The following is an 18517-nucleotide window of genomic DNA, read 5'->3' on the forward strand; positions in this document are numbered from 1 at the left end:
AAAATATATGCTGGGCCCAGTGCAGCGGCTCAACTGGCTAAATACTTGCCTACCGTGCACCAGATCCCATATGGGTGCTTGTCTGTGTCCCAGCTGCTCCACTTCCCAACCAGCTCAATGCAAATGCTCTGAAGGAAAACAAAAGTGGATGGCCCAAGTGGTTGGATCCTTGTTCTCATGTGGGAGCTCTGGAAGAAGCTCCTGGATCCCAGCTTTGGACGGGCCCAACTCTAGCCATTGTGATCATTTGGGGAGTGAACTGGGGGATGAGATCTCTCTCTCTCTCCATTTCTCCTTCTTTCCCTATAACTCTGCATTTAAAAAAAATTCAATTTGCAAAAAATGGAATTAAGAGGTAAATTGATTTTGGTATTTAAAAAAACCCTCAAAACTCATGCATACAAGAGACTGCCATGTAAAATGTGTAATACACACACACACACACACACACCCCTACACACACAACCTATGCAATGATTTGAAAACATTGTGCACCAAAATAATTATTTTTTTTCTTTAAAATTTATTTGAAAGAGAGAGAGAAGGCAGAGAACATCGAGGTCCCGCCACTGGTTTACTCCTCAAACGTCAACATTAGGTGAAAATGGCCAAGACAAAGCCAGGAGCCTGGTGTGCTTCAGGTGTTCAATACTGGCAGGACACCCTCACTTGTCCCTCAGAATCCAGACAGTAGGGCTGGCAACAGAAGCTGCAGCAGGATTACAGCCAGGCACTTCAGCATGGGATGCGGCATCTTAACTGGTATCTCGACTACTAGGCTAAGCACTGGCCCCAAGATGGCAAAATATGCATATTTTACTACAACTAAAAATAATTCCTGGTCCCAGCTCAGTAGCCTAGTGGCCAAAGTCCTTGCCTTGCACATGCCAGGATCCCATGTGGGTGCCAGTTCTAATCCCGGCCACCCCACTTCCCATCCAGCTCCCTGCTTGTGACCTGGAAAAGCAACAGAGGATGCGCCAAAGCCTTGGGACCTTCACCCGTTTGGGAGACCCAGAAGAAGCTCCTGGCACCTCGCTTCGGATTGGCTTGGCTCCAGCTGTTGTGGCCATTTTAGGAGTGAGTCAACGGACGGAAGATCTTGCTCTCTGTCTCTCCTTTTCTTTGTATATCATACTTTCCAATAAAGATAAGATAAAATATAAATTTAAAAATTCCCAAATGCAAAATCAAAATGTAGGAGATAAAACAAGAGTAATGCTTACAGAGAAATTTATACTATTAAGTCAAAGTTTAGAAAAGAAAAAAATCTAAAATCAGTAATGTAAGCTTCCATTTCAACAAGCTAGATTAAACAAAACATTAAATTAAGCCTAAAGGAATCAGAAGGAAAGAAGGAAAAAAAAAAAACAGAGGAACCAAAATTTCCAACACTGGGAATATTAGAAATGATCATCACTAATCTGGAGGGCATCAAAAATAAAAGAATACTACAAACAAAGCCATATTCAAAACTGATAATCTGGATAGGAAGAGACGAATTCTCTGAAGGGTACAGACATCCAAAAGCTACTCAGGTACACCTAGAAAAGAAACTGAACCTGTAGGAACAGTGCTGCAAAGGAACACAGATCCCACCTGCAGGCAACTGCCTAGCTTGCCTTGTACTGAGGCTACTCTGCTGGAGAAAAACAGCTCATAGCTGGCAGGCATTCGGGGCCTGGTTAATGCCAAACTTCCTATACCAGTATCTCAGCATAGCTGCTTATTCTTTAAATAAATAAGTGGCAAGGCTGGGAACTCTGACTGGGACACATCAGCCCGGCCCCCAGGTGGGGGCACGGCAGACCGCCCGGGGAAGGACTCTAGGGAACTTGCTGGAGTGGGAACAGCTAAGGGCATGTCTGACAGGGGAGGAATGACTTCAGGGGTATTCCACAGACCTGGGCACTGCACTCACTGGTAGGCGAGGGAGCTGAGACGGAGTGATTTCACAGGGGAAACATAGAGGGCTTATCAGGGTCAGGTCAAGGTACCTGCTCATATGGGAGAACTGGGCTGAGCTGAATAGCATCACCCACTGCCACAGCACTCTGAAAAGCTGGGGTTGAGGGGGATATGTCTGGCTGGACTTGGCTGCAGCACCCATGAATGTCAGAGCAGAGGGTGGCAGCACCCACCAGAACATGAGAGAACCGAATCGGAGGGGCAGATTCTGTAGAGGCATTGTATGCTCTCCTCTGTGGGACTGCAGCACCCGCTGGTTTCTGTAGAGCCCTGGGTGACAACAGGTCGAGCCAGGCTGGGCCACAGCACTCAACGACAGGAAACCGTCTGACACTTGCGGAGGCTGGGATTGGGGAGGGGAGAAGGCCGGGTGGGGCTGGGCTGCTGGTGCATGCAAGGGCTGGGACTGAGGGCAGACCATGCCAAGCATGGCTACTACCCCCGCTCGCACACTTGAGATCTGGGCCTTGGAGCAGACCTGGTAGGAGAACTTGGAGAACTCCCCAACAGCTTCCCTCTGGGAAGCACGAGAGCCAGAACTTGGGGCAGGCCCGGCAAGGCAAGGCTGCAGCACTCATGAGTGTTTGTGTGGGCTGAGTCTAGGGGCGGGCCAGGCTGGGCCAGGCCTTAGCACTCAGTGGCATACACAAGAGTCAGGACTGAGCTGGGCTGCAATACCTACCAGCAAGAGCTGAGCCTACAGGTGACGCATATGAGGCTGCCTCAAAGCACCTGCTAGAACATGCAAGATCCAGGGCTGGGAACATGTCTGGTAGGGGAACTCTGGGGATTCCGCTGCTGGGCTCCACTGGGGAGCATGGGAGCCAGGGATGATTCTCATGGCCAAGCTTTGCAGAACATTCCTGGTTCTATGGATGCACTAAGGTGGACTTTGTCAACCAGTAACCTTGGAAAGATTTTCTCAATAGTGGAGCAATGAAATCGACAATGTCTCAAGGCTATTGAGATCACTTCAAGTAACGCCTTCAGACCACTCTGCCACCACAACAGGGTCTCTAGGGCATCATCAAAGAACTGACCCCCATACCTGAAGGCTAATGTAGCTTGACAGAAGGGAGTGGAGGCTTCGGCCTCTCCTCCCCCGAGGACACGGGAGGAAAAAAATGACTGAAACTGTATCCTACCAACATACCTGACCCTCCCCACCCTAATTAGAGGCCTACTTGGGCACATATCCCTCTCAACTATGTAAAAAATATTAAAAATAAAATTTATAAATGAAGAAATGGTGGGCCCGGCGGTGTGGCCTAGTGGCTAACGTCCTTGCCTTGAATGCGCCGAGATCCGGTGGCCCTGCTTCCCATCCAGCTCCCTGCTTGTGGCCTGGGAAGGCAGTCGAGGATGGCCCAAAGCCTTGTGACCCTGTACCCAAGTGGGAGACCCGGAACAAGTTCCTTGATCCTGGCTTCGGATTGGCATAGCATCGGCCGCTGTAGTCACTTGGGGAGTGAATCATCAGACGGAAGATCTTCCTCTCTGTCTCTCCTCCTCTCTGTATATCCAACTTTCCAATAAAATAATCTTAAAAAAAAAAAAAAGATGCCTTGCATCCCACTTGCATCCTTCAGCCCAAGTTCAAGCTTTACCTCCATGTACTGCTTATACAAACTCAAGGAGACAGCAGGTGATGGTTTATGTACTTGGGTGCTTGCCACTTACATGGAAGACCCAGACTAAGTTCTCTGCTCCTGGTTTCAGAGTAGTCAAGCCCTGGCTCACATGTTCACCAGGGATGTAATCTGAATCTTTTCCCACCTCTCTTTCAAATAAAATGGGAAGTAATTTGTTTTTAAAACTCATGGGGAGTTTAGTTTCATCCCATTTTCATTCCATTTTATTCATTCCATTTATTTTCATTCCATTTTACCGCGAACTTTTTAATCCCCCCTTTAAAAGTTTGAATCCTTACTAGGTACCAAGCACTATGAGAGGCTTGCAGTTAAACACAAGGGTCAACAAGAGTCTCTGGCTCTTAAAATGTAACTATGCCAGAAACTATGAAAAACTACAAATACGTAAAGGACTGCTGTAAGGAAAAGGAATCATATCTATTCAGTAAGACCTAAGTGATAGACTGCGGATTGAAGAAGTCTGTAACAGGCTGAGATGGGCTAAATGTCTGGCACAAAGTAAGGAATTACTGTGTGTCAAGATCACTTCCCCAAATATCCAACACTGCAAGGTCCACCCTACTGAAACCAATATACAGCATATAATGCATGAAACATAAGGGCATACCTGGGATGGATGCCATTGCTCAACAAGCTAATCCTCCACCTTCAAGTGCTGAAGAGAAGAGAATTTCAAGTGCTAACTACAAGTCTGACTAGATAAATCTTTCTACAATACCCCTTCAATACAACCTCTGTGCCAAGGTGAGGTTGGGGTTGGTGGTAAGGAGGGGTGGAGGGTGAGGGTGGTGGGGGTAAGATTCCAGTGGGGGGTGTTGGTGAGGCTGGGGGCGAAACATAACTTAAAAAGAAAAACACAGAAGTGGTTTTTGTTCCTGGGTCAAGAGTTTGGGTTCTGAATTTATATTGTACGGTAATTTATTAACAGGATTTCTCTTGGTCTAAATTCTAGCAATAAAAACATCTGCTTAAGAAGAAACAGAATGGGGCCTGGCGGCATGGACTAGCGGCTAAAGTCCTCGCCTTGAATGTGCTGGGATCCCATATGGGCACCAGCTCTAATCCTGGCAGTTCCACTTCCCATCCAGCTCCCTGATTGTGGCCTGGGAAAGCAGTCGAGGATGGCCCAAAGCCTTGGGACCCTGCACCCGTGTGGGAGACCCGGAAGAAGTTCCTGGATCCTGGCTTCAAATCGGCATAGCATCGGCCGCTGTAGTCACTTGGGGAGTGAATCATCGGAGGGAAGATCTTCCTCTCTGTATATCTGACTTTCCAATAAATAACTCTTTAAAAAAAAAAAAAGAAGAAACAGAATGTTGTTGTTGTTGTTGTTGCTGTTGTTCTAACTCATATCAGTTGTTGACCTTGTTTTATGGCTTCTCATTTATGGAAATGTATAGTGATGGGCTACTGGGGTCTACCATATCCAAATGTGAGGGTATAATGCAACATGCATCCTTGCTTCCAAACAAAAGATGGACTCCCAATAAAACTGCTGGAAATGTGTAGACAATGGGATGCTGGACTGCCTGACGTGGTCTGTACCAGCAATATCAGGGCACATTAAGAGACTGATGGAATTATGACTTCTTATGAGAAGGACTATAATATCTGTTGAGGGGTGGGAGTTTGCAGGGGGTGGGGAATCCCAGTCTATACGAAATTATACCACAAAAATCAAAAATTCAAAATAAAAATATAGCAACAACAAAAAAAGAAGAAACAGAAATGTGAGTGCAAAGCATATTTATTTACCACATGCTTAGATAAAAATGTAAAACTACAGAAAAGAGGAAAAGAATATGATAGCATTTTTACAGAAGATGTATAAAGATGAGTTCAAAAAAAGCTCAAGAGAATGCATATTATGAAAAAATTATATCTGGATTTAAAAACTTTCACACCAAAATAAATCCACATTTTGATCCCATCTCATGAACTTTCATATGTGTAACACAGATAAAAGACTGACAAATATTAGCAGATATTATATGACAGATATTAGCAGGGTAGACTATAGGTTGTTTTTCTGCCTTTTTGCATTATCATTATTTCCTAAATTTTACACTCAAAACTTACTACCTTTAGAAGAAAAAAAAGTTACTTCAAAAAATGACTGTATTACTCTGCAAACTACCTGGGAAACAATAAAATAGAAACAATCACAACATTGAATAACAGGGATTTTAATCCATATAATGTAAGACTTAAGAGTATGGAGAAAATGCAAACTTCCTTTTTATCTGGAGTCAAGCCAATCTTTAGGATGTATAAAAGCAGTATCAAGCCTGAGTTTGTAAAGTCACGTTTGCATGAGTAGCTAAGGCTATCCAGCCCTTCTTCACCAGGAGTTTCCAGAGAATCCTGTAGCAAATCCACTCACATCACCACAATGCCTGACTCAGGGGAAGTGTTCGACAGTTTTTGGTCAGAGAATGTCCCAGGTTCACACACGGGGCATGGCAACTTCTTCTGAAGGGTAAAATGCCACAAGTAACTAGATGTAGGCAGATTCGTGGTGTTGTTTGAACTCTAACGCATAGAATTGACCCTTGCGCATCCAAAAATTAGGCTTTCTATCCCTCAAGTAATTCTGTCGGCTTTTTGAATGGCCCTGTGGTGTAAACTCTACAGCAGCCACATAGGGAGTCTGACACAGAGACTGACCCTCATTCAGTTCCACACAGGAAGAACAGAAAGAAAGGTGCTTTTGGGGCCCGGTGCAGCAGCCTAGCGGCTAAAGTCCTTGCCTTGAACAAGCCGGGATCCCATATGGTCACCGGTTCTAATCCCGACGGCCCAGCTTCCCATCCAGCTTCCTGCTTGTGGCCTAGGAAAGCAGTAGAGAACGGTCCAAAGCCTTGGGATCCTGCACTCGCATGGGAGAGCTGGAAGAGCTCCTGACTCCTGGCTTCAGATTGGCTCAACTCTAGCTGTTGTGGTCACTTGGGGAGTGAATCATCAGACAGAAGATCTTCCTCTCTGTCTTTCCTCCTCTCTGTATATACATATCTGACTGCAATAAAAATAAATAAATCTTAAAAAAAAAAAGATACGTGCTTTTGTGGCAGCCAGAATCAGGCTATGTCACAGTCTCACAGCAGAATGCAATGCTCAAAAGGTTATGGACTAAAAGCATAAAGTTAACTACTAAGGGTACGAATGGAAGGTTTAAACCATAACAAAAAAGCAACCTAAATAAACACGTGCATATTTGATAAACTAATAACTGACAAGGGCACCAAGAACACATACAGGTGAAAGGATGATCTCTTCAATATATGGTGTTTATAAAGTAGATATTCAAATGAGAAAACAAAAAAGTAAAAAAAAAAAAAAACCCTTGGATCCCCTTATCTTACATTATTAGAAAAATGAGCTCAAAATAAAGACTTAACTGTAAGAACTGAGTACTCCTAAAACGAAGAAATCGTACAGTGGTCTTGACAATGAATTTTGGGTTAGGACACTAAAAGCACAGGCAACAAAGGTAGAACCTTCAACAGCGCTGCAGAACAAAGCAAACAAAGTGAAAAGCTAAGATACAGAGCGACAGCGCATGTCAGTAAACCATATACGAGGGCACTTTCAAAGTTCATGGAAAAAAAAACACAATTCAAAGGTGAATTTATTTGGGTTCAAACAGTTTTGAACTCCATCTATGCACAGCTATATCAAGGTATACATTTTCCATCAACTTCTATAGCTCCAAATATTTGTTAATGGAACAACAACCAAGTGTCTGGCACAGTAGTTAAGGGGCTAAATCCTTGCCTTGCACACAGCAGAATCCTATATGGGCACCGATTCATGTCCTTGCTGCTCCACTTCCCATCCAGCTCCCTGCTTGTGGCCTGGGAAAGCAGTAGGATGGCCCAAAGCTTTGGGACCCTGCACTCACATGGGAGACTCGAAAGAAGCTCCTGGCTCCTGACTTCAGATTGGCTCAGCTCAGCCACTGTGACCACTTGGGAAGTGAACCAGCAGATGGAAGATCTTCCTCTCTCTTTCTCTGCCTTTCTCTAAATCTGACTTTCCAAAAAATAAATAAATCTTTACAAAAAAGAAAAGGGAGCCATAACCAAAACACATCAGGAAATCACACAACTCAATAGCAAAAGCCCCCAATAAATCCAATTATAAAATAGGCAAAGGACTTGAACAGAAATTTTTCTAAATAAGAGATGCAAATGGCCAAGAGGTACAGGAAAAGGTGCTCAAAAATCACTAATCATGGAGTAAACAAACTAAAATCATAAAGGGATATCACCCAGACCTGTTAGGAGATTCGTTATCAGTAATGAGGAGAAAAGCAGCTCTTCTGCACTCCTAGGTATGGAAAATAGTACGGAGGGGGCGTCAAAAAACTACAAAGCAGAGTTCTATTTTGAAAGTGTTTCAAAACTTTTGTGGAAAAAGCAAATCAAAGATTAACAGAGAAGCAGACACTCGGATGCCTGTTGGGACACCCGGGCCCCCTAACCAGAAGCGTCTGAGTGTGAGTCCTGGCTCTGGCTGACTCCAGCGTCCTGCTAACAGCAGCAGGGAAGGCAATGGGTGATGCCTCAAGAAATCGGGTCTCTGCTACTCATGTGGGCTGCCTTGCCTGAATTCCTGGATCCTGGCTTCTGCACAGCCCCCTGAGGGCCTAGGAAGAGTAGACCGTGGATGGGAGAATTCTCTCAATAATAACTACAAAAATGTTTATTTCTGTGCAAAACACTTTTGAAATATATAACCTGGCAATTCCATTTCTGAGCATTTAGTCAAAAGATTTATTTTCGTTTAAAGATTTCTTTATTTTTACTTGAAAGACTTAAAGAGAGACAAGTAGAGGCACCTAAAGAGATCTTCAATACTTTGGTTCATTCCCCAAACTGCTGCAAAGGCCACAGCTGAAACTGCCCAAAGCTGGGAGCCTGGAGCTTCTTCCAGGTCTCCTACATCGGTGCAGTGGCCGAAGCTACACCAACATGTTGAACCACATTTTTCCGTTTTCTCAGGTGCATTAGCAGGGGGCTGGATCAGAAGTGAGCAGCTGGATCTCAAACTGGTGCCCATGCAAGATGCCGGCACCACAGGCAGAGGCTTAGCTTGCTACTCCACAAGGCCAGGGCTAAAATATTTGAAACGGATTTGTCAAAGAGATGTTTACACTCCCACATTCACTACAGCACTATTTCCAACAGTGAGGCTACAGCATCAACCCACCTTTTACCTCAACAATTGAACAGTTAAGAAAAAAAGTGGTATATAAAAATACGGAATACTCTTCAACCTTAAGGAAATTCTGCAGTTTGAGACAACATAAAACACTCAAACACATGGAAGCAGAGAGCAGTACTGCAGTTCCAGAGGCTGGGTGTTGAGGGACATGGAGAAATGATGGTCAAATGGCACAGTCTTAAGAGGAATATAGGACAGTGACACAGTTAATAGTAGGGCATTACACACTGCAAAACTGCTACGAGTAGGTCTCCAGGGGGGTGCTGTGGTGCAGCGGGATGCTGCTGTCGCCCCACTGGTATCCCACGTGGAGTGCCCATCATGAGTCCTGGTAGCTTGGCTTCTGATCCAGCTCTCTGCTCAAAAGCCTGGAAAGGCGGTGGATGATATCCAAATGTTCCCACCACACACACAAACACACCCGTATTCCAAGTGATGGATGTCACTTTAATTATTCCACACCCTATTCACCAATCATAGCATTCCTTGCATCCCGTGAAATATACAATTACAAACTGTTAGCTTCCAATAAAATTTATTATTTTTTTAGTTTTTTTTTTTTAGTTTCCAATCAAATTTCAAAACTGTAAGAGACCACTGAGAAAGATGTTTTGAAAGGAATTTTCTAACAAACCATGAATTCATAACTAATTGCTAGCAAAGGGAATAATCCCTAAAATAAATAAATAAATAAATAATTTTACAAAACCTTAGAGGCTAAGCCAGAGCTTTATCAGAAATCAACACTGGGTCAATTAGTTGCAAGAAATCTTTAACTATGTTCTCAGTTACTTAAATCCTCCATCTTGCTGAGATGCAAACTATGCACAATCTCAACTGGGAAAAGTTTCAGAGAATTTTCTAATATTTTGTCCCATACATTTAAAATCAGACATGCATGTCTTATTTATTGTTCTTGTTTTTACTTATGCTGGCCAAGCATTTATCACCACCTATAACCACCTGTTGTATCTACTGACTAGCTTCTACGTAATTTCTTTGAGGTCAAGTTCCTTGTCTTTTTTCACTGTTACATCATCTGTATCTCCCATAGAGCCTGGGACACAATAAGTGTCCATAAATCTTGGCTTAATTAACAACTGGATGATTGTGCTCACAGAGCAAAACATGTTGAACTACTCACTGTGCCCTGAGTTTTCTCAGCAGTTTTTTTCTACACTGATGGTTTGTTATTGACTTTTTTCATAAGCAATATTCATCCTAAAGTGCCATCTTTATTGGAAGTGAAAATACTCCTGGCTACTAATGAGGGATTATAATCTACAAATTTGCTCTAGTGCAAGAGAACCAATTTTAACGGAAAAATCACTGTGCTTAACACTCTAAGGCTTCCCATGTGCTGGCTCTCTGACGTCATGATCTTGGAGGCACTTTCCCTACGTCCTGGGTGAGAAAAGGACAGACCGGACCACAGACCACATGCCAGGCGACCACAAAGTGTTGGATATGTGAGGAAAACACAGATTCTGCCTTAAATGAAAACCTACTTCAGCTCCTCTACCTTGTGTTGCCTCCACAGGAATGAGAAAAAGAAAACCCTACTATTTCAGCAGAAATATACTAAATGTACTGAATGATCCAATTAAGACTTGCGCAGAAGAGTTTATTATGCATTATTATAAGAGCTTATTATTTGTTATATTATTTATTCATTATATATCTTATTTGATTATATTATATATTATATGTTATTATTATATTATTATAAGAGTTTATTATTTATTATTCAACGGATCTTTTTGAAACAGCAAATACACAGGCAATTTAAGCCAATGCATCTCTTGTTGAGGTTGCAGAGATATGGGAAACAACACGTGACTAGAAAAGATTCTGAAGAAACACTGCACGGTATATATCTTTGCACCTGCCAAGTTCAGAACGAAAAAGTTCCAGTTTGGGGAGCAGCTTTGGTTTGGCAAAAGAATGCAATGTGTCTTTACGAGAGTGTGATTTAGTTTACCATCTGAATGATTTTCAGATTTCCACTAGGAATTGCAGAGTTCAATCTCATGTCTTCTAAGAATGTTCTAAATGTTGTATATTTATTTGAATTGCAGATTTCAATCTCAGGTCTTTGAGGAATTTCCTGAATGTTGTGTACTTGAACAATCTGCAGCACTTGCTAGGCATCCGTAACACAAAACCGAAAATCCAAAACTTCTTGAGCCCTGACACCATGCCACGAGCTGGAAATTCCATACACGACCCTATGTAGTTCAGTCAAAACTCGTGTGCACTGACATATTATAAAATTATCTTCAGGCTACAAGCATAAATGTATATGAAAAACTATTAAACTTCCTGTTTTCACCCAGTTTATAGCCAACATATCTCAATATGCTTTTGCAAATATTCCAACACTCAAAATCAGAAACATTTTTAAGACATTTCTATTGGAAAGACAGATTTACAGAAATAAAAAGAAACAAAGGGAAAGATCTTCCATCTGCTGGCTCACTCCCCAAGTGGTACCAACAGCAGGAACTGAGCAGATCCAAAGTCAGGAACCAGGAGCCTCCAACAACAACCATGCAGGCTCTGAAGGCTTTGGGCTGTCCTCTACTGTTTTCCCAGGCCATAAACAAGGAGCTGAATAGGAAGTGGAGCAGCAGAAGCACAAACTGGCACCCATATGGGATTCCCCAAGCTTGAACAGGAAGGATTAGCCCATTGAGCCACTAGATCAAGCCTGGAATCACTTCTTATCCCAAGCATTTCAGATAAGAGATATTCCACCTGGACCCAATGCAAAGGCTCAATTGATTAATCCTCCTTCTATCAGGGCCAGGATCCCATATGGGTGCCAGTTTGTAGCCCAGCTGCTCCACTTCCCATCAAGCTTCCTGCTGTGTCCTAGGTAAACAGATGACCCTATGTGGGACACTATACCCACATGGGGAGACCCAGAAGAAGTTCCCGACTCTAGGCTTTGGGTCAGCTCAGCTCTGGCCATTGCAGCCATTTGGGGAGCAAACCAAGCAGATGGAAGATATTTCTCTCTCTCCTCTGCATAAATCAGCCTTTCTAATAAAAAATAAATAGATTGTAACACAGGAAGAAAGAAAGAGAGATGGGCCTAGCACAGTAACCTAGTAGCTAAAGTCCTCGCCTTGCACACACCAGCATCCCATATGGGTGCTGGCTCTAATCCCAGTAGTCCTGTTTCCCTTCCAGCTCCCTGCTTGTGGCCTGGAAAAGCAGTAGAGGATGGCACAAAGCCTTGGGACCCTGCACCTGCGTAGGAGACCCTAGAGAGGCTCTGGGCTTCTGGATACAGACTGACACAGCTCTGGCTGTTGTGGCCACTGTGGAGTGAATCGGCAGATAGAAGATCTTCTGTTTCTCCGCTGTATATCTAACTTTCCAATAAAGATAAACAAATCTTTAAAAAAAAATAAATACAAAAAAAGAGAGGAAGAGAAGGATAGTCAACATTTCTAGCAACATGAAAACCACTGTTAGGTTATGGAGAAACATGATTTTTTAAACTGTTTTGCTTAAATTTAGTTTAGTACCTTTGAATTACATGTCCTTTGCCTGTTTTTTTGGGAGGCTCAGGTTAGCACTGCAGGAAACTCACATAATAAAACACAAACTGTCGGACATCTTCAAAATCATATCCGTTAAACAGTGCAAGTTCATAAGCCCTGGCTGCCCTCCACCAAGGATCTTCTACCAAGCCATGAAGATCTGAGGATGGGCTGGGAACTTGACTAGGGAGTGGCTACTCTCAAATTGGTCCCAGGATCACCAAATTCGGACCCACCCAAGGAAGTGGTTAACATGCAGATGCTTGGGTCCAGCCCAAATCTCTGAAACCTAATTTCTGAAAGTGAGGGCTGGATAATCTTTCTGAAAAGGGCCCCAAGACAGGATTCTTGTATACGCGAATTTTGGATACAGGTTGGTGATTAGGAGACAAAAGGAGTGAGTGGTGGAGCCAGATTTACATTCAAATCCAGTTGTTCCATTTCAACAGTTGATTGTGGCAAGTCACCCAAACCCTCTCAACTTGGCTCCTCATGAAAAAAATGGAATGACATTCTGTTGTGAATATCAAATAAAATTATGTGTGTGTGTGATAGCTGGTAGTAGTAGCAAGTTTTCATATGATAAACTCTGTTCTTCGAGGTCACAGTCTACGAATGTTAGTGTTTTATAATATCCTAACACAGAAAACTCAAACAGGAAAATCTGCTTATCTAATGCCCTAACAGCGGAGTTTCACATTTCTAAAAAATTTTTCTCCCTCTCAAAAATTTAACACATTTTCGCTCCTAATCTGCTGTCCTCAGAAAAATGCCACGAATACACAAGAGACCTTCACAAAAATTCATCAAAAATGTCTATTATGAAAAACTTCATGTGGATTGCAAAATTTTTGCATCAAAATAACCATGTGTTAAATCAAGTTTCCACTGACTCTTCAAGTGCCCTCACACCGGGTCTGTGTTCACGCTCCGTAGCTCTTCGGAAGGCCACAAGCCATTTCAGTATCTAAACTCTTTCTGTCCCTCCAAGAATATGAACAATACCACTCGTGTTGAGAACACGTAACTCCAACCAAAGTGGCTCACTTAGCCAGAGTCATGTAACTAATCTAGCTGCAGAATTAGGTCTAAAATCAGAGGTCACAAACTAGCAGTCTAGAACCAGCTCATAAACACTTTCTGCTTCCTCAGCCTTTTTTCTTCTTCTTCTTCTTCTTTTCAATTATTTGCCAATATCCAAAAATAGAGCTGTTCACATCACATCATCGGGAGCTGAGAGGGGCTCTCTCCCCAACTTCCCCCAGCACCTCACTCCCAGCCTGGCCCTCAGCGACCCCCAAACCCAAGGCCTCGGCGCTAAAGCCCACGCCCCTCCAGGATGCGCCTCCAAGCACGCGTCATTCAACAACCAGGCAGAAATCACTGCGAGCCGTGCTTCGCAGGTAGCTAAACAGCGTACGGGTTCCGAACCTCTTTTATCCTGCTCCAGACTGCGGGTCCCTCGCGCAGGCGGCTCCGCGGGACTCCAGTCCTTCTCCTCTGTCCTGGGAAGGCGGGCGCGGGCGGCCAGGGCGGGCCGGGCGCGGGCACCGGACGCCGCCGTTCCCACACGCCCGAAGCCGGCCGCCCGAAGCCGGCAGTCCCCGCCCGCCCTAGAGAAGCACGGTCCCGACCCGGCCGCGCACCACGTCCTCCCTCGGCGCCTGCCCAGACCCTCCGCGCCGCCCGCCGGCCTCCCCGGACCCGCGCTAGCACGTCCCTCCGGCGCCGCGCCAGCCAATGGCGGACACCCAAGGCGTCACGTGAATCTCGTCAGCCAACAGAGACGCGAGTCGGCCCGCGGCGTAGCCGGCGGCTCCCGGGGTTCTGGAACAGGCGCGGATGGCCGAGCGGCAGGCAGGCTGCGAGCTTGGGGAGACCGGGCAGCGGACATCGCTGGTTCGGAGGGTCGGCGCCGCCAGCCTGTGAGGAACCCCGTGAGGACGGAAGCAGGACCGCGTGGGCCATGAGGCACGGCGCAGGCCGTGGCCTAGGACGGGCGGGCGCGTTACGGGGTGGTGACCAGGTGTAGGCCTAAGGGGACAGCGGCGGTCCCTGCGGTGAGAACAGGGGTTGCAGTGAGAAGAAACCTGGAGATGAGTGACAAAGAATGAGGGGAGTCTAAGGGCGGCGCTGGCCCCTCCTGTCATCTTCCCTGGCCCACGGACTGCTCTTCTCTTTTTGTTCCTCCTTGTCCATTCGGTCAAAACTCCCTGGTGTCTTAGCTGCCTCCGGTTATTACAAGGAAAGCCCCCACAGAGCAGAATTGGTGGGTGAAAGAAAGGCCCACCAAGAAACAGAACGTCTTGGCTCACTTATCTGTAATAGGAACTCCCATTGCAAGTGGGCCCAAGGACCTGGCCAGGTGACGCAGACCCCACCAGACTCCCCTGCCTTGTCCCCAGCCAGCTTTATTTTCATCCATACTTATTTGGCCTCCTTGGATAAGATACAAGATTTAATGTGTAGTTTATAAAACTACACTTTTGCGTTGTGCTTTGAAATAAGTAGATGATCTTTTGAAAAACCTCAAAAAATAATTTTTTTAAATTTCTTGCAGTTTTAACTCCATAGCCATATTCCTCAGTAGGAGGAAGAGTGATTGCTTTATGTTGTCAATGAACTCTGGTTTTCAAAATTTCTCAGTGCTTAAAACTTTTGTGTCATCATAATACCAACACAGATAAACTCTGATTCCAAATTTTAAAATGCTTTTTAACAGAAATTCCTTTAAAAATGGGGGTGCTAAGGGCAGACATCATGTCATAGCAGTTAAAACAGTAATGAGATGCCTGCATCCCATACTGGAATACCTGGGCCCAAATCCCTGCTTCCTAACTCGGCTTCCTGCTAATGTGCATCTGGGAGGCAACAGGTGATAGTTCAAGTGCTTGGCTGTCTAACATCCACGTGGGAGATCTGCATGAAGCGCCGGGCTCCTGCCGTTAGCCTGGCCCAGCCCTGGCTAAGTCAGGTGTTTAGGGAGTCAGAGGATGAAAGTTCTCTCTCTCTTGTCTGACTTTCTCACTTTATTGCTCTGCCTTTCAAATAAAACTTTTAAAAAGGAGATCAATTTAATTTTAAAATATGTATATTTTAAAAAACATCTCAAGCAGGAAAAGGACCACTGACTTGGCATAGCAGGTTAAACTTGAGACATTGCCATCCCACAATGGAACTCCAGTTCTAGTCCCAGATGCTTTGCTTGCAATTCAGCTCCCTGCTGACCCCACGTACATGATTCCTTGCAACCCACATGGGAAACGAATGGAGCTCCAAGCCCCTGGCTTTGGCCTGGTGAATTGCTGCAACTACTAGGAAAGTGAACCAGCAAATGGAAGATCTTTCTCACCTTCTCCCTCACTGTATCACGCTGCCTTTCAAATAATAAATTTTAAAAAAAGGTGATGCACATAGTGATTTATCATATCTGAAGCATCATTATGACTTTGTTGAAATATTTTAATGAGAACATATCATGCTACCTAATAATCTACTTTTAGTTAAAACATCTGATACCCTCGTATAGCAAATGACTACAAACTTAATGGATTGAGACACACATATTTGTTGCTACAATTTCTGTAGATCATAAGTCTCATTGGTTCTTGGCTCCAGACTGCAATCTTTTCAGAGGCTTGCTTAGGATAAGAACCATACTCAAGTACCCACAGATAATTGGTAACCCTCATCTTGCAGTTCTACACTGAGATCGCATTTCCTTGTTGACTGTCAGCAGTGAATTGCTCTTTTTTCAAGAAAAATAAAATTTAATTGGAAAGGCAGATTTACAGAAAGAAGAGACAGAAAGATCCTCCATCTGCTGATTCACTCCTAAATGGCCCAGCAGCCAGGGATAAGCTGATCCAAAGCCAGGAGCCAGGAGCTGCATGTGGGTGCAGGGTCCCAAGGCTTTGGGCCATCCTCTGTTGCTTTCCCAAGCCACAAGCAGGGAGCTGGATGGAAAGTAGAGCAACAGGGACACAAATTGGTGCCCAAATGCAGAAGGAGGATTAGCCAATTGAGCCATCATGCCAGGCCCTCTAAAGCTATTTTCTTTTTAATAAATTTATTTATATGACAGATGTGTAGAGAAAGAGATAGGAGGAGAAACAGGGCTTTGCTCCTCTAGCTCACTCCCCAGGTGGCTGCAGTAGCTAGTGCTGAACAAGGCCAAAGCCAATAGCTTTATCCATAGCTTCCACATGGCTGGCAGGGGCCAAAGCACAGAACTGGATTGGAAATGGAGCAGCCATGACATGAACCTGTGCCCATATGGGCTGTCAGTGTTGCAGGTTGCAGCTTTACCTGCTACAGCACAACACAGGACCCTAGAACCATTTTTTAAAATAACAAATTCATTTTCGTTTTGATGATGTTTATATAGTTGAAAGGGATGGTCTGGTTCAGTAGCCTAGCAGTTAAAGTCCTCACCTTGCATGCGCCAGGATCCTATATGGGTACTGGTTCTAATATCGGCAGCTCCACTTCCCATCCAGCTCCCTGCCTGTGACCTGGGAAAGCAGTCAAGGACAGCCCACAGCCTTGGGACTCTGCACCCACATGGGAGACCCAGAAGAGGCTCCTTGCTCCTGGCTGTGGATCAGTTCAGCTCCATCCATTGTGGCCACTTGGGGAGTGAACCAGCAGAAGGAAGATCTTTCTCTCTGTATCTCCTCCTCTCTGTATATTTGCCTTTCCAGGAAAAATAAACAAACCTTAAAAAGAAAAAGAAAGGATACATGCCCATGTGAACCACCAATTAGGGTGCAGAGGATCAAGGAGTGGGAGAAAGTGAATGAGACAACTGCCTCCAATCTCCTTTTTTCTTCTGGTATTTGGGGAAAGTAAGGAGAACAGGAAATGTTACATCAATTCCCAGGAATTGGGGACGGTCACCCAATGTCATCGAGGATCCTCAGTGTAGAGCATGTTCTGAAGATGCTGACCAAAAGTTTTGATAGTTCTGAGATGCTGTTGATTTCGTTGCTCCAAGGGTGAGGCAATCCTCCCAAGGTCCACTGGCTGACACAGTCCACCTTAGAGACTTGATTTACCCAGATACTTGTCTGGGAGAGTTGTCAAATTTGTTCTGCCCTCCAGGGCACTATGAACCGGTTGTCATGTCCACTTTGAGCATCTGCCACTGCACAGGCCTCAGCAATCATGGAGACCCAGTTCTGACACATTCACTCAACAGACCACACATCGTGTGATTTTCACTGTGGTTGGAATTCTGAGTCCAAAGACCAGCTGGGGGCGATCCCCAAAGAAACCTTGCCAGAGGTCACCCAAACCTGCCTCCTGTGTGTGCCAGCCAGTGTAAGGTCTGGCTCAGTCCATCACTCACATCAGCCTACACACACACACGGTGGTTGTAGTCACCTGGTCTGTTCTGTCCCTAGCCCCATCTCATAGGCAAACCAATGGATGCTGAGGTCCAGCCTAACTCTTCCCTCCACACTTTGCCTTCACATATACCAGTAGAACTGCAGCATAGTCAACTGGTTCCTGTGCATGCTGCTATGTGCAGCAGACTGGTACAATCTGTCCACATCATATTCAGCTCTCCTACACATCAATGAGCATTGGAACCTAGCTCCACCCAACCAGCCCCACTATCCAGCCCATACTCATGCTGGTGGGTGCAACTTCCTATCTAGCCAAGTCTGCCCCCAACACTGGTTGTCATGCTCATCAGTGGGAGATGCAGCCCATCAGAGAGATGCCCACAGTTTCCCTCTTGGGCCCACTCCCAGTCCTGAATCTTGTACTTTCCAGGTGGTTCTGCACTCTAGCTTGACAGGATTTGCTCCCCAGTCCCAGCACTTGCCAGCTGATGCTGTGGCAAAGCCCCAACAGCCTGCACTTACTCTGGCTCATGCACCCACCGGTAGATATGGTCGCTTAGCCCAGTCTGGCTCTCCCCCTTAAGCCAGCTCACATGCAGGCCAACAGGTATTATAGCCCTACTCAGCCTGGTCTGCCCCAGGCCCTAGCTCATGCTCACCAGCCGGAGCAGTGCCCCAGCAGGGGAGCCCCCACATCTCCCCTACTGAGCTTGCCCTCATCCCAATTCTTATGTGTGCTGGTGGGAGCTGCAACCCAGACTTGGCATGC

At 45.1% G+C, this 18517-nt stretch overlaps 1 protein-coding gene across 1 annotated transcript in view; it reads right to left on the reverse strand.

The window, feature by feature from the left end:
• Window positions 1–13997, reverse strand: part of PTPDC1 (protein tyrosine phosphatase domain containing 1) — a 69986-nt gene extending 55989 nt beyond the window's left edge. Inside the window, exon 1 of the mRNA XM_040963090.1 lies at window positions 13829–13997. The gene's annotated coding sequence lies outside the window, so the exon portion shown is untranslated. The remainder of the gene's footprint in view (window positions 1–13828) is intronic.
• Window positions 13998–18517: the final 4520 nt, after the last annotated feature.

The sequence above is a fragment of the Ochotona curzoniae genome, unplaced genomic scaffold (assembly GCF_017591425.1).
Source record: "Ochotona curzoniae isolate NIBS_2020 unplaced genomic scaffold, NIBS_Ocur_1.0 scaffold_3208, whole genome shotgun sequence".
NCBI classification, from domain to species: domain Eukaryota; kingdom Metazoa; phylum Chordata; class Mammalia; order Lagomorpha; family Ochotonidae; genus Ochotona; species Ochotona curzoniae.